This window comes from Canis lupus, chromosome 12 (assembly GCF_011100685.1).
Source record: "Canis lupus familiaris isolate Mischka breed German Shepherd chromosome 12, alternate assembly UU_Cfam_GSD_1.0, whole genome shotgun sequence".
Lineage (NCBI taxonomy): Eukaryota > Metazoa > Chordata > Mammalia > Carnivora > Canidae > Canis > Canis lupus.
This window is the reverse complement of record NC_049233.1, coordinates 19408679-19423146: the sequence shown is the minus strand read 5'-3', so window position 1 is coordinate 19423146 and position 14468 is coordinate 19408679.

The window sequence follows — 14468 nt, the reverse complement described above, 5'->3', positions numbered from 1 at the left end:
TGCTTTCCAAAGTTCCAAAGGCTCAGATGAACTGATGGCCTCTCGCTCAGCATAGAGCAAGGCAGACAGTGCTGCATCTGCAGCCACCTCAAGAACGTGTGTGCCTCCTTTTCTGGAAATTTGAGATTTCACACTGGCCATGTCGTGGTGCAAGGAGGAGTCAAAATTGAGATCCATATTTTGTGGCTGTCATGGTGTGACATGGTGTAAGTATATGGACCGCTGACTCTGCAGTGTGACATTTCCTTGTGCCAAAGGGACCCCAGCTCTGAGATATCTGGATTCCCAGCAACACACCCCTATTTCCAGGCTTCTGTCTACCCCACAAAACATCAAAAGACTGTGTTAAGCATTATGCTCTGCTCAGCAGCTCACGCGTTGTGCGTACTTGCTGGTAACTGTTGATGCAGCCCTTTCACTGGGAGTCAAATGGACAGACATCTCATAGAGAACAGGACCCTGTCAGGCCACTGGGGGACCATTCCAGAAGTTGCTGCTTCAGTGTGTTAAATGGTAGCCTAGGGCCCGGCAGAGATTTCATGCTGCTTCCTAAACTGCCTGGTGAACACCCAGGGAGCAGCTTAGGTGAGAAGCTGCTTCATTAAACAGAGAAAGCTCAGTTTGAAATAATAAGGTAATGTCTTTCTTATATTAAACCGGCTGCTTATTTCCAAGTATTTTACAAACAATATCTCTGTCACCCACAGAACATCATGGTGAGAGACTACGGGGAACTGTTCCTATCTCATCTGAGAAATAGCAGATAGCTGGCAAATGACTCCTTATCCCACAGCAGCCATAGGAGAAAATAACCGTCTCTTCAACTCCCTCTAGCTCAGCTTTGCAGATCAGCCCCTCGCTCGCCCTCTGGGCCCACCCTCTGCCTCAGCCCCTCCAGCACAGTGCCTGGGCAGTGCTCTCCTACTGTCCTGCCTTGTTACTCACACCACTGGCCTTCTCTCCACTCTTTTTGCATAAAGCTTGCCAGCCCTTTAAGGCTCAGATCAAGTCCCACTTCCTTATTCAAGATTTTCAGGAGCCTTCCAGCCTGGAAATTCACCTTCCCTCCTCTGACAGCATTACATTATGTTGAATTCACTTACTTCCTCATCATGTGATCATGTTTTATCCTCCCAACTAGAAGAGCAGCATCTTAAAGGCAAGGACAATCTTTGAAATGCCTCCTTCTATCATCACCAGGCCCCTAGCTGAGCTTTGCTCATGACAATCTCCCAATGCATACATGTCCACTCTTGCCATAGTTACTAGGTCATGGCATTTCACATACTCCAGATGGAAGCTTATGTTTAGGGAGCTCAGATAAACCTAACATTCAGATACTATTAGATGGCCCTGCCTTCCTGAATTATATTTACTGCTCAAAATAAGTGGTTCCACTCTGAATATTATCTTCCTGGGGCATGGGCCAGGCCAGCCAAAAGGCAGAGGAATGTCTGAAGGGGCAGATTAATGAGCAATCAGAGGAGAGGTTGTGGATGCCCATTCAAGTTCTTGGAAAGTGTCTGTCTGTGGTGTGATGAAAGGGGCCAGAGGGTGAGAGTGGCTCCACATGTCCCCTCCCTCCTGCTGCTGTAGGCCTGAAGAACAATGATGAGTCAGGGAGGCAGTGGCACGTGGGAGGCAGCTGGCTCCAGCTGATTGAAAATAGGCCATTTGTCCTGTTCAATGCAGATGCAGACAGGGGTCCGCACGGTAGGCGCTGCAAAGCGGGACCAGGAGGCAGTTGCATTTATGTGTGCATGTGTGTGAGGTGAAGCTCTCCTTTGCTTTTTAATTGGTTTTCCCTACTCAATAAATGACCAATAAGAATAGCCTATGATCTCACCAGTTTTTCTAGCTGGTAAAAACATAAGTGCTCTAGGGAAAAAACAAAAACAAAAGAAACCCCAAAACAAAAACAAAAGAAACCCCAAAACAAAAAAAAAAAACAACCCTTGGATTTGAAATCTAGGTGTTGGTAAGGGTCCCACCAGGTATTTCTTTCAACCCAAAGGAAGAAGAGTTGATCAGAAGTAGTTAAGAGTGCCAATGCTGTTAAAGGTACAGCTGAATATTTTGGTTAATTGGATATCTGTCCTCAAAAATATTGCTTCATTAAGCAGGCATTTGTAAGGGTTAGAAATCTCTGCACTAGATGGAGATTTTTACTGAGGTGGTATTTGCAGCTGGCCCTGATAATCTGATCAGTAGTAGCAACTGTTAGGGGCTACTTACAAAAAGTCAGATGGTCAGTGCCTACAGCATCAGGTACCTCGGGTTCGGGGGGAGTGAGATACAGTATAGTCAGACTCTATCTGGGGAGATGCTATACACAGTCAAGTCCTATAGGAAGATTCAGTAAACTGCTGCTTTGTTTGTTTTTTGTTTTTTAGATTCCTTGTACAAATGATGTCAGGGCAGTGGCACCTGACCACACATACCCGTTGTTGATGGCAGAGAGTGAGAGACTTAAAACACTTTATCTCTTGTCTTTCACAAGGATATTATGAAGGGACATAAGCTTTCACTCTGGCACCATTAAAAGTCATCCGACGAAAAAGAAAAAAAAAAAAAAAGAAAAAAAAAAGTCATCCAACGGAATGGAATGTGGTCCAACCTCCTCATTTCTTGTGAAGAGATAAGTGAGGCCCAGATAAATTAAATGGCTTGTCCACAGCCATTCAGTGCCGTTTGTCCCTTCAATCTGTGCCAGATTCTTTGCAAGGTCAAGGACAGAGCTCAACCCACCAGCTCTCCAGGCTAGAATTTTGTTCCACTATCAGTGCTGACATAATCTGTCAAAGCTAGGCAGTTGAGAATCTGCCAAAGAGAGAGTCTTCCTTCACGGGCAGGTGTCTCTACTTCTGCAATGAGGCTAGTGATTCTGACCCAAGTGGCCAATTATCTGCTGGCGGCATTTATACGAATCGTTGATCCCTGTCATTGGTCTGGAGGTTGAGAGTTGGCTTATGTGTACTGGGCTGGAAAGCCCCAGCCGTTGAGGAGGTGTGCTACAGAGTTAGAACGGGATGGTTTTAAATTGCTTCCCAGGGCTGCAAGGCAGTCAGTGCTACTCCTGGAGTCCCTACAGTGATGGCTCTTCAGCTTTTCCTCTTGTCTTGCTTTTTAAAAAAATCTCATAGAGGTTATTGTAAAAATATCCCTATATTCTACTTTAAAATTGCTCTCAGTAATTTTCTTAAAATAAGGACATCAATTTTTCTTACAGAGTTACCTCTTGCATCAAATACTGTGTGCTGGTCTCTGATGTTCCTTCAGGAAAGCCTAAAAATTTAAGGGCAGAAGAAATGTCCAGTTTGTTCTGTTTCTCTTTGTTCTCCATGCTTTCAACTCAAGGTTGCTACCGGGAGGGGATTTGGGGATGCAAAAATCAGTAAGACACGGACTTGTGCTTCAAGAAATTTCCATCTTAGTATAGGAGATAACAAAAGCATATACATAAGTTCAATTCAAGGTAGAGGAATTTAAACAATATGAAAAGCACTGAGGAGGATCTCATCATTTCCTCATGGAGCCCTCAGCTAAGGACCCGAGGAAGAGGTCATATTTGACCTGAGCTTTGAAATGTTGATAAGATATGAACATACAGGCAGGTCAGGGCAATCATCTCAGGCAAAGGTGCTATGGAAGCTTCTTGATACCTTTTGCCAGTATAAAACTCTTTTTCAGAAGACCAAAGCTTCATTATGTTCATAATTTTTCCAAAAAATATTCTTACATCTAATTCTTGGTTTCAGATACCTAGCCCAAATTGTCAATAAAACGTACACTGAGATAGGATTCCAGTTTGTCACCATAAAATACAGGAGTGGTCTCTTGGAAGCACATGTTCTGGGTCTTTAGTGAAGTAAGGATACTAGAACACTTTCTGGCAGGGCACCTGGGTGGCTCAGTGGTTGAGCACCTGCCTTCATCTCAGGTCATGATCCTGGGGTCCTGGGATCGAGTCCCAGTCAGGTTCCCAGCAGGGGGTCTGCTTCTCCCACTGTCTATGTCTCTGCCTCTCTAAGTCACTCATGACTAAACAAATAAAATCTTTAAAAAAAAAAAAAAAGAGAACATTGTCTGGCACACAGAGATACTCAATACAGGATGATATTCCAGACTTCTCAGTATATCCAGGCCCAGTTTTCAAAGGTTGACATCTGAAACTAATGTAACATTGTATATTTAAAATAGTAAATTAAAATAAAATGAATAAAAGCTTAACATCTATTAACTCCTTAACTCCCATAATAATGGAGGGGCATAACTTCAAGGTAGGTTTCTCTTTTTACCCTCACTTACAAATGAGAATACTAAGACACAGAGTTAAGTAACTTTACCAAAATCAGGCATTAGATGTTTGAATCAGGATTTGAACCAGGCAATCTGACTAGAGTTTATGCATATAAACACTATGTCAGACAGGCACTTCTTTATATAAAAACAATTGCTTTCTGAATTATTTTGTTCGTCAAGTCTTCATTGAGCAACTACTATCTTCTAGGCACTAGGTTATGAGCTGAGAATGAGAAGAAAGTGCTGTTTCACCTTAAACAGTCTATCCAGAACCTTGGAAAGGGAAGCCATTATTTAAAGTGAAGCCAATTGCTAACAAAGAGAGGACTGGAACTAAAGTCTTTGGGCTTTATTCATTTAGGTCCCATATTAGAAAGGAATAATGCTAAAAACCACAAAAGATGCGCTACTGAATCTCAGCAACTTAGCATAATATATTTCTCACTTAGTAATCCAAAAGGATGTTCCTATTTGGACAACTCTCCAAGTGAGGATTCAGGGAGTCAGGCTTTTTCCATTCTGTGTTTCTGCCATCTCTCCAAGTTCATCTCCGGGGTTCATCTTTTCCTATCAGCTAGAAAATGCGAAGATACAAAGAATCATGCGTGGGAGGATTTTATGGGACAGGTCAGGAAGTGGTATACATCACAGGCACTCAAAGTCCACTCAGTAGAAGTCAATCACATAGTCAAATCTAGACACTATGGAGATGAAATGTAGGCTCACTGGGAACCCAGAAAGAAGGGAAGATGGATTGATGATCACCTAGAGGTCTCCATGACATATCCCTACACCATCAACTTTCCAATTAACGAATCTCCAAATGATACCACTGTTCTGTTTGAGACTGTATATAACTTTTAAATCGAGAAATGTTATGGAGATAGAATAGGATCTATCCTGTAATCCTCTAGTCTCTCTCCTGTTAGTCAACAGAGAGCTGTTAGTATATAAGGGGCTGGAAGGACAGGGCATTTACTTAATAGAGCTCCAATTCTTGGCTCTTTATCCTACTACTAGATATGGACTACTGTGCAAAACACTGAATAGAAATTCAATTGTTTGTGCATGATTCCATCTACTTCAACTACTCAGAAAATTTATGCCAAAAATACGTCATCAAAGGTATGGAAGATGCAAAGAAGATTAACAACATTTATTGAGAGTTCACCAGGTGGCAGCCACTCTTTCAGTTCCTTTGGTGTGACTGCTTTGAATCCTTATAAAATGTCATTATTAGACCCATTTAATAGAAAGAGCTTATTGTAGACTAGAGCTTAAGTAACATGCCAGTGTTGCATATACATAAATGGCAAAGCCAGGATTAAAAACCTGTTATATCTAATCTCTAAATTTTTAGTCACCCTGGGAGTGACTGAATTTGTTCAGTCTGAACAGGCAAAACAGATAATTTAATGAGGGAAATAACTCAGAAGGTTTCAATTTACAAACCTGAAGTGCCCAGGTAATGTCTACCACTCTCTGATGAACTCTACCCAGACAGACAATAAATGTTTATGAAGCAAAGTCATCTGCAAGCAAAGGAATTATAGTAACTCTGTGTCTCAGGAGGCAGCTCATCACAGATTGTGCTCATTAATTAACAACACATCCTGAGTGTGAATTGTATGCTTCTCACTCCCAAGTTATGCAGTGATGATAAAAGTCACAGTTTCTCCCTCAAACGCTCCCCCTCCCAACAAATGCAGGCTTAGGTGTTTCTCCCAAGAGCAGCTCTATAGATACCTACTGTTATATCTATGTCATATGCTTTTGTACCTGCTGTTTTATTTGACTATATCCTACCTATTCTATTAATTCATGGATTTTGTGCTTTGCTCATGACGATTCCCACACCTCATCTCATTCCTGACATACAAGTGGCTCAGAAAGTACACTCTGCAATGAATGGATAGGTAGATGGTATAGTTCTGGGGAAAATAATGAGTAAAAGCAAAGGCATTAAGACACAAATTAGTGAAATTGAGGAACTAGTAACAATTTCTAAGTGAGGTCAGGGCGAGGAATAGGGGATATTAAATAAAACAAGATAAGAGCCAATTCAGGACTAGGAATTGTGGGCTTAATTCAAATATATGTATATATATACATTAATGTGCTTGATTGTTTGAAGATAATAGTTGAGGTGTCAACTTGGTAGATAATGACCACTTCAAAGCAGAAACCTTTTCTTCCATTATTTAATTACAAACCACTCCAGTTTCAGTGAGAGGTCATGGTTAAAGGCCAAGAGAAGGCTTTATTTTGTGGGACTGAAATGAAGGTGAATTATTTGAAAACTTAAAATCTTTCCAGTAAAGAGTTCCAGTATATTTGCTAACCTTTTGAGAGTGGATTAGGATTCTGTCATAAAGTAAACATTCATGACTAATAAAAAATATAATATATGATCGTTTAGTTCTTCATTACTGGTATTGCCTGGAGCACTGTTGGGTAAACACTTGAGGAATATATTTTGAGTGTGTTTCCTGTTCAGATATAAATCAGAGTTTACATATGATGGGGAATGAGAAAGGAGGCAGGAGGAAAATCACGTTAATTGTGGTAGGTTAGGAGAAGTACTAGGATAGAATTTCAGAATTAAGGAAATCAGGCCATCCTCAGAGTCCTGGTGAAAACAAACAATTTATTCTACTAGGTCTTCTCAGACTTCACCTATACGACAAAACTGAGGTTGAGCGAAGGCCATGAAAGTGCTTTGTACTCAGAATCAGAATTTGTTCTAGATCTAGCTCTGCTGCAAGTAAGCTGTGAAACTTTTGTCAAGTGACTTGACCTTTCTGAGTCTGTTTCCTCATCTGAAAAATGAGGATTTGAAATAAGACTACTAGACCAGATAATCCAAGAAATCATGTACATCCTCAAATAAGCTATGAAGTTTTCAAAGCACATAATTTAATTTTTATTTCACCTTGACTCACAATACAACCTTTGGAATTATCTAGTATTCAGTTATCCAACATTAGACCCCTGGAACTGGAATCCGAAAGAAGAGCAGATCCTAGGTTGCCACGCTAGGGTTTCTTAGTGATGCCCATTTGGTGGAATTCAAAAGAGATGATCTTCAATGTTCTACCAACTTCAAGGTCCAGCATCAGAAGCTAGTAGGAGGCCATATTGGCAGATGAAATTGTGAATTGGGTACAAAGCCAATAGAGATGAATGTAGGAGAAGGTGTCGTATATGCCAGCTGTATTCGTTTTCTATTACTGCTGTAACAAATTAACCACATAATTTAGTGGATTCAATAATACAAGTTTATCTTACACTTCTGGAGGTCAAAAGTCCAAAATAGGTCTCATTGGGCTAAAATCAAGATGCTGGCGGCCTATGTTTGTTTTCTGAAGACTCCAGGCAAGAATCCATATCCTTGCCTTTTCCCGCTTCTAAAGCCTGCCCATGTTCTTGACTTATTGATCTCTTGCTCTATCTTCACAGCCAGCCACATTGTGTCTCTCTGACCCTTATTCTGTAGTCACATCTTCCTCTTTCACTATTAAGAGCCTTCATGATTTTACTCAGCCCAGATAATTCAGAAAAATCTACTTTAAGGTCAGCTGATTGGCAACATTAATTCCACCTGCAACCTTAATTCACCATAGCTATGTAACCTAACAGCCCAAGTTTCAGGGGTTAGAACATGGGCATCTCCAGGGGGCCATATCTTGTTTATCATACCTGTTCAACAAGGTCTAGGGGAGCACGAATATTTGATTACCACATCCCTGTTTGGTATGCTCCAGGACTACAGCCAGTCCCTACTAAAATGTGTGTGTATTATAAAAACAAACAAACAAACAAACAAAACCACATAAAATAAAAACTAGACTTGGAAGTTCTAAAGAATTAGTATGAATCCTTTAACAAATTATTTCACATTTTATATCTGAAAAGGGACATAATAGTACATAGATAGCAGGATTGTTTTGAGGATTAAAATATTTGATAAATTGAATCTAGTTTCCTCATATGTTTCTATCTATAACAATTATGATATATATGAATGATTGTGTTTTGTCTTTCTTTTATTAATTTGTTTTTATTCTTCAAGACTAATGTAAATTATGGTAGAAGTCTTTTTTTTTTAAAAAAGATTTTATTTATTCATAAGAGACACAGAGAGAGGCAGAGACATAGGCAGAGGAAGAAGCAGGCTCCCCACCGGGAGCCCCATGTGGGACTCAATTCCACGACCCTGGGATCACGACTTGAGCCAAAGGCAGATACTCAACCACTGAGCCGCCCAGGTGCCCCAGTACGGTACAAGTCTTGATAATTCATTTCTTTTTAAAAATATTTTATTTATTTACTCATGAGAGAGAGAGGCAGAGACATAAGCAGAGGGAGAGGCAGGCTCCCCATGAGGAGCCTGATAGGGTACTCGACCCCAGGGTCCCAGGATCACCACCTGAGTCAAAGGCAGACGCTCAACCACTGAACCATCCAGGCATCCCAATAATTCGTTTCTTGATTGTTATAAAGTCACATCTAGTTTTGATTTTCGATGCACATAGGAAAAGAACAAGCTTTTAATTATCCTTCTGAGGAAGAGCACATAATCCATCATAGTTTTTCAAAGAATATATAGGTTTATTGGTCCAAGCAAGACCTAAACATTTATATATGAAGCCTAAGACTAAAATAAATCAGGCTCTTGGCAAGAGACAATTGTATTATACTAAAAATGAGCATTTCAACAGGAGATAAGAGCTGACTTGTGTGACTGGCACTAAGTCTGGAACAGTGATAAACATCTCAGTGCCTATTCAGCATTCCTATCCAGGAGATCCAAGGACTTCTGCTATATTGCTCATCAATCTTACGATGAAGAGACTCATCATATACAGAATCTAACACAATGATCAAACATTGAGAATTTTTCCAGCTCTCATTCTGAGAGCATTACTGAAATAGGAACTGGTCTTGTTTGGCCTGTCCATCAGTTAGTTTTGTCTTTGTGATTAAAAAATGTAAAAAGCAGGAAATTTTACTCATGCTTTTACTTCAATGGTCACACTCATTGTGACCACTACATTGTCCATTACAGGGTATCTTAAGTTGGCAATGGTACAGTGTCTGTGGTGATTGACTACGTAATCACCAAATCAAAAGAAAACAGAGCAGTGTTGGGTCAAGGTTGAGAACAGGTAGCATGGTGAATGAAACTCTGAGCCAAGAAACATGTCTTCAGAGGACATTTTGGCTATGGCTGCCTGTGTTGAGTCCTCTAGGCTTCACACCTTTGACTATGCTGATGCTGCCTGGCTGGCATTTCCTGTTCATTAATTATAGCATTATACCGACACATCTTTTTGCATGTTCAAATGGTAATAAACATGAATCATTCATTCGTCTGCTAATACTTGACCTAGCTCCCTTCCTCTGTTTTACTGGATGATATTAAACCAAAAGGAAATGGAATTGCTTTACTCAAAACCACAAATAAACTTTTTTACCTCAAAATTGTATTATTATTATTGTACTACCTACTGGTATTAAATCCTAGTATCAGTAAATATATTAAAAGCATACAACATATAAATATGATAAAAGGGGACATATAAGATTAAAGAAAGCTAAGACGAGCTTTACCTTTAGGGAAATTACACAACTTTTTTTTTTTCCATTGTATCAGTATAGAAGACATTTCTTGGGAACTAAAAATGGACTTTGGAGACATACAGTATTAGGAACTTCAGATTTGAGAGTAAGATCAAGCTAAAGTCATTGTTACTCTAGTAGGAAAAAAAAGAAATGTCTCATTTTTAACATTTTTATTCTAAATGTCCGTGATGCTTCAGATTGCTAGAAACTGTATTATACACGTAATGTGTCCAGAGCACATTTAATGGAACACTGTCACCATGCCTAGACAGAGAATGATACCACTTTAAAGAGCTCATTTGGACTTATGTTTAAGGATTTGTTTATGGAATCTTTTAAAGGAAAGATAAAGGCAACTTTGGTAAGATTGGGGAGTTGCCACAAAGAAAATCTTTTATTCATTGCTCAACAAAAATGGATTACAATACATATGAAAATATTTTAGGTAAATCAAATATCAGAACCATCTTCTAGGGAGACTCTGCCCAAATCCTTGTTGATAACTGCACTCTACATTATGAGATTTACTCATCCCCCCCTCCTCTCCTTTATCTGTTGACCCCTACCAATTTTAGAGTGAATTCCTACAAAAGCAATGACTTCATCCTATTGTTGTCTAACTTGAAAGGAAAAAAAACATGAGAACAATTCCTTCCTATGGCACAGGGAAGATGGCAATGGTTTTCAGGAATACTTTTATCTTAGAGAATTGTGCCACAAGAGAGGCTATGAGCATGTGGGCACCCAACACTCTTCAAGAAGATATTTCAGTGCCAGGAAACTCCTTTTGACATCCCATACTAAAGGTGATCCACTTACTACACACACTCCCATGGCTGGTTATGGATCCTGGAACAACTTAGGAGATTCATGAGATAAGACAGGCAAGATACCATACTTGAATTATTTTTCCCTCTGTATTATATTCTGATAATAGCACTTAGCACTAGTGAAAAATGGGTTTGTCGATCTTATAATATTAATCAAATAATAAAATCTTCTGTGTGAAAGAACCAAATGACCATTTAGTTTGTTCACTAAAGATCATGAAAGGCCTCTGGTTCTCTGTTGTCTTTGGCTGGCTGTTTCATTATGCAGCCCAGCTTTTTAAATCTCTATAGTGAGTTATAGCTTGACACTACCTTTCAAAACTGCCTTTCCAGAATTTACTTCAATAATAACTTGAAATTTCATCAACTGAGGGATTATTTTTAGGTCATTTCATTTGGTTTTAGGGGTACATTCATTTGTAAATATTTTTTCTTAGATATCCAATTTCTTTTGAAATTTGATCTCACTACACTAAATTCCAAATTTTTGGATTCTCTCAAAAATATTTTTGAAATAGGAAAAACGAAGGATGCCTGAGTGGCTCAGTAGGTTAAGTGTCTGACTCTTGGTTTTGGCTCAGGTCATGATCTCAGATTGTGAGACCAAGTCTTGTGTCGGACTCCTCAGTGAGCATGGAGCCTGCTTAAGATTCTCTCTCTCTATCCTTCTCCCTCTGCCCCTCCCCGATCACACATGTGCTCTCTCTCTCTCTCAAAAAAAAAAAAAAAAAAAAAAAGGTGAGAAAAAAGAAAATAAAAATTTCAGTTTGGGATTTTAAGAGGTATTAGATACTTCCTGTGGTTCTTTTATTAATTCAGATTTTATTTGTGTGTACCTTGGCCAAGGCCCCTCCTTGTCTCCTTGAACTTTGTGCTACTTTAACAAAATATACCACTTCTGTTTGCTTTGCTTTGCTTTATATATTTACCTTCTTAGGCTGCTCTGTATCAGGATGTATCTTTATGCTGGTAGAATCATGATCAATACGGAAAGAAAAATTCAAATCCCAGCCAAACTAGGCTTCTCAACCTGCGTCCCACATACATTAAACTCTGGAGTCACATTGTTATGGGTGGGTGGGCCTCTCACCACTCCAGGAAAAAATTAGAAAACATGATATACGTTAGCATATTTTCCTTCAGCCCCCACAGCTCCCCATTCTAGGGAATTTGGGGAGCTTTTGTTTAGCTGGTTCTCTGATAGCTTACTAGGTGACATAAACAGCCGTGCAACCTGGCAAGAACAGATGGAGACATGCAAGTACTGTTTGTTAAGAATAAAAAGAAACACTAGTCATTTTGCTTATAGCAGCTAGCCTGCATAATCCCTTTACCTTCCACTTTCCCAATTTTGTAATCAGGTGTTCTTACTTTGATTTACTACTAGGGAAGGGTTGGAAAAATGTGAATTGAAAGGGTAAACTTTATCCTCCCCGCAAAACTTAATTATGGAAATTTCAGACTGGCCAATATTTCTGCTATAAATACTTAGACCAATGAGATCCCACACTTGTTTCAAAACTCATTTGTGTCTCTGTACAGCAGTATGGCTGGACCAGACCCAGTTGGGGTAAAATCAATGCTCACTTTATTTACACCAGTTTACTCAAAGCTGTTGTTTTCTTCTGCCCAGTTCTGTCACTCCATATTTCTCCAGAAGAACCAGTTGCATGCAGGAGGCTGTCTAATGACTCACAACATATTCCAAACCAGACTTGTTTTCCTGCAAGACTTTAGTAGATTTCATTTCTAAGTGTAGAGTCATTGCTTTATGAATTGCTAATACCAATTTGTCTTTTCTTTCTTTCTTTCTTTCCTTTTTTCTTTCTTTCTTTTCTTTTTTCTTTACTGAACAATAAAGGGAATGGTTAGAGCTTTAACAACCAAGACATAAATAAGAAAAACAGCTCGAAAGCAGAACACTGTGTGGCTGTTAAACGATCAGCTCCTTTCAGATCCTCCATAAGGATTAAGGACTAAATGAATCTTTTCACATATTGTTACTCGGACACAAGGCACAGAATCAACTTCATTCTTCTCCTTTGAACCAAAACGACAATCATACTGGGAAGCCCCCCCACCATCCCCTGAGTCAATTAAAGATCCTGTTACTGGAGTTATTTTAAATGGGTGTGTATAAAGCGCTAGGGGACAGATTGTAGGATATAATCCTCAACTGACAGAGGGGAATGTACTAAAAGTCCCCCAGGAGATCACCCATCTTGATGTTTGTGAGACACATGGTAGCAGAGATGGACAAACCAATTTGAATGAGATAAGAAAAGCCAAGCTTTTTCTACCCTTCCCCCAAATCCTCAGCCACCTCACAAGCTGAACCTTTCAAATACACTTAGTGCTGAGGCAATTTGACATGGGTGGTAGATTAGCACACCCACACAATACAAACAGGGAGGGCACCTCCTTTATTGACGCCAACGTCGCAAAATCAGCTGCTGCATGTAGGCCAAAAGCCAGCTTGGAAAGACCAGAATTGTATCCTTAACTCTATCTGTCTTTATTTTAGGGCTCAACTGGGAGTCCAGGAGAAGGAAGTTCTATAGATTCTTGAAAAGTCCTGAGATGGACTAATTTTATGAAAGAAAAAAAAAAAATCTTCAGAGTTTGCTTTTTTTTTTTTTCTTTGCTAGATTGTGGTGGTATTCAGGAGCCACTGGTAGGGGAGAGCAGAAGGGGGAAAAGAGAACAGAATTCACCCAAATCCAGATATAAAAGCAGAAATCTTGCACATTTTTCTAATTTCTATATATCCTCTTATATTATTATTTATAACCTCACCATTCTTGTACCTTTACTTTCCTGGTTATATCATAATGCTCACAGGAAGAAACAGAGGGAACGTGTCCCCACAGGCATACACAGTTATGGGTTTCAGTGTCTGTTCCTGTAGCCCTGTCCATATACAGTAGGAAGGGAAGGCTCACCATAATTTCTGCTGAAAAAGAGACCATAAGCATAAAAGCAGAGGAGTTTGGCATACCTCTATGATCTAATAAGGCTTTCTTGTTCTTTAACCTCTCACAAAAATAACAGGTTAGAAAATTATTTGAAAGTGAGTTGCTTAGAGGCCAGTTTCTCTTAGGCTGATGACGATGCATGTTTGTTTCCAAAGGTTTCATGTATACGAAGCCCAAGCACATACTCAAGCCCATGTGCCCACTCTGAAATGTACCCATTCTACTAGGCTTTATCTTCTTCACCTGACATCTCTTTTTTCTTGCATATACCCTCCCCAACCTCACATCAAAATGAACCGGTGGGCAAAATTTTAATAGCACCCATTTGAGTCATTACTATAGGATGTAGAAAATAAAACGGAAGAATTTTGTTTTCTTCCCCCACCCCTAGATTTTAATATTTACTTTAATTAATAGTAGCCCTATACGTTTTTTTGAAATCACAGTGTTACATTTTCTGTCAAATGACATTTAACTCACTCAGATTCACCACAGAATATGTTGTTTCTTCTTAATATTATCAAGATTTTCATTAAAATAGAGAATACTTGTGACCCAGGGGTTGGGATAAGAGACAAAATGTAGCTGAAAGAAGTAAAAACATATGAAGTGGTGAAAAGAATAAATGCTAAATGTGAATATGCACAGTGTCTCATACATGGTCTTTTCAAGTGCAGTTAGAAAAAGGAAGTTAAAAACAGCCTCTCCTCAGGAATTCGCCTCTGAAGAAATAGAT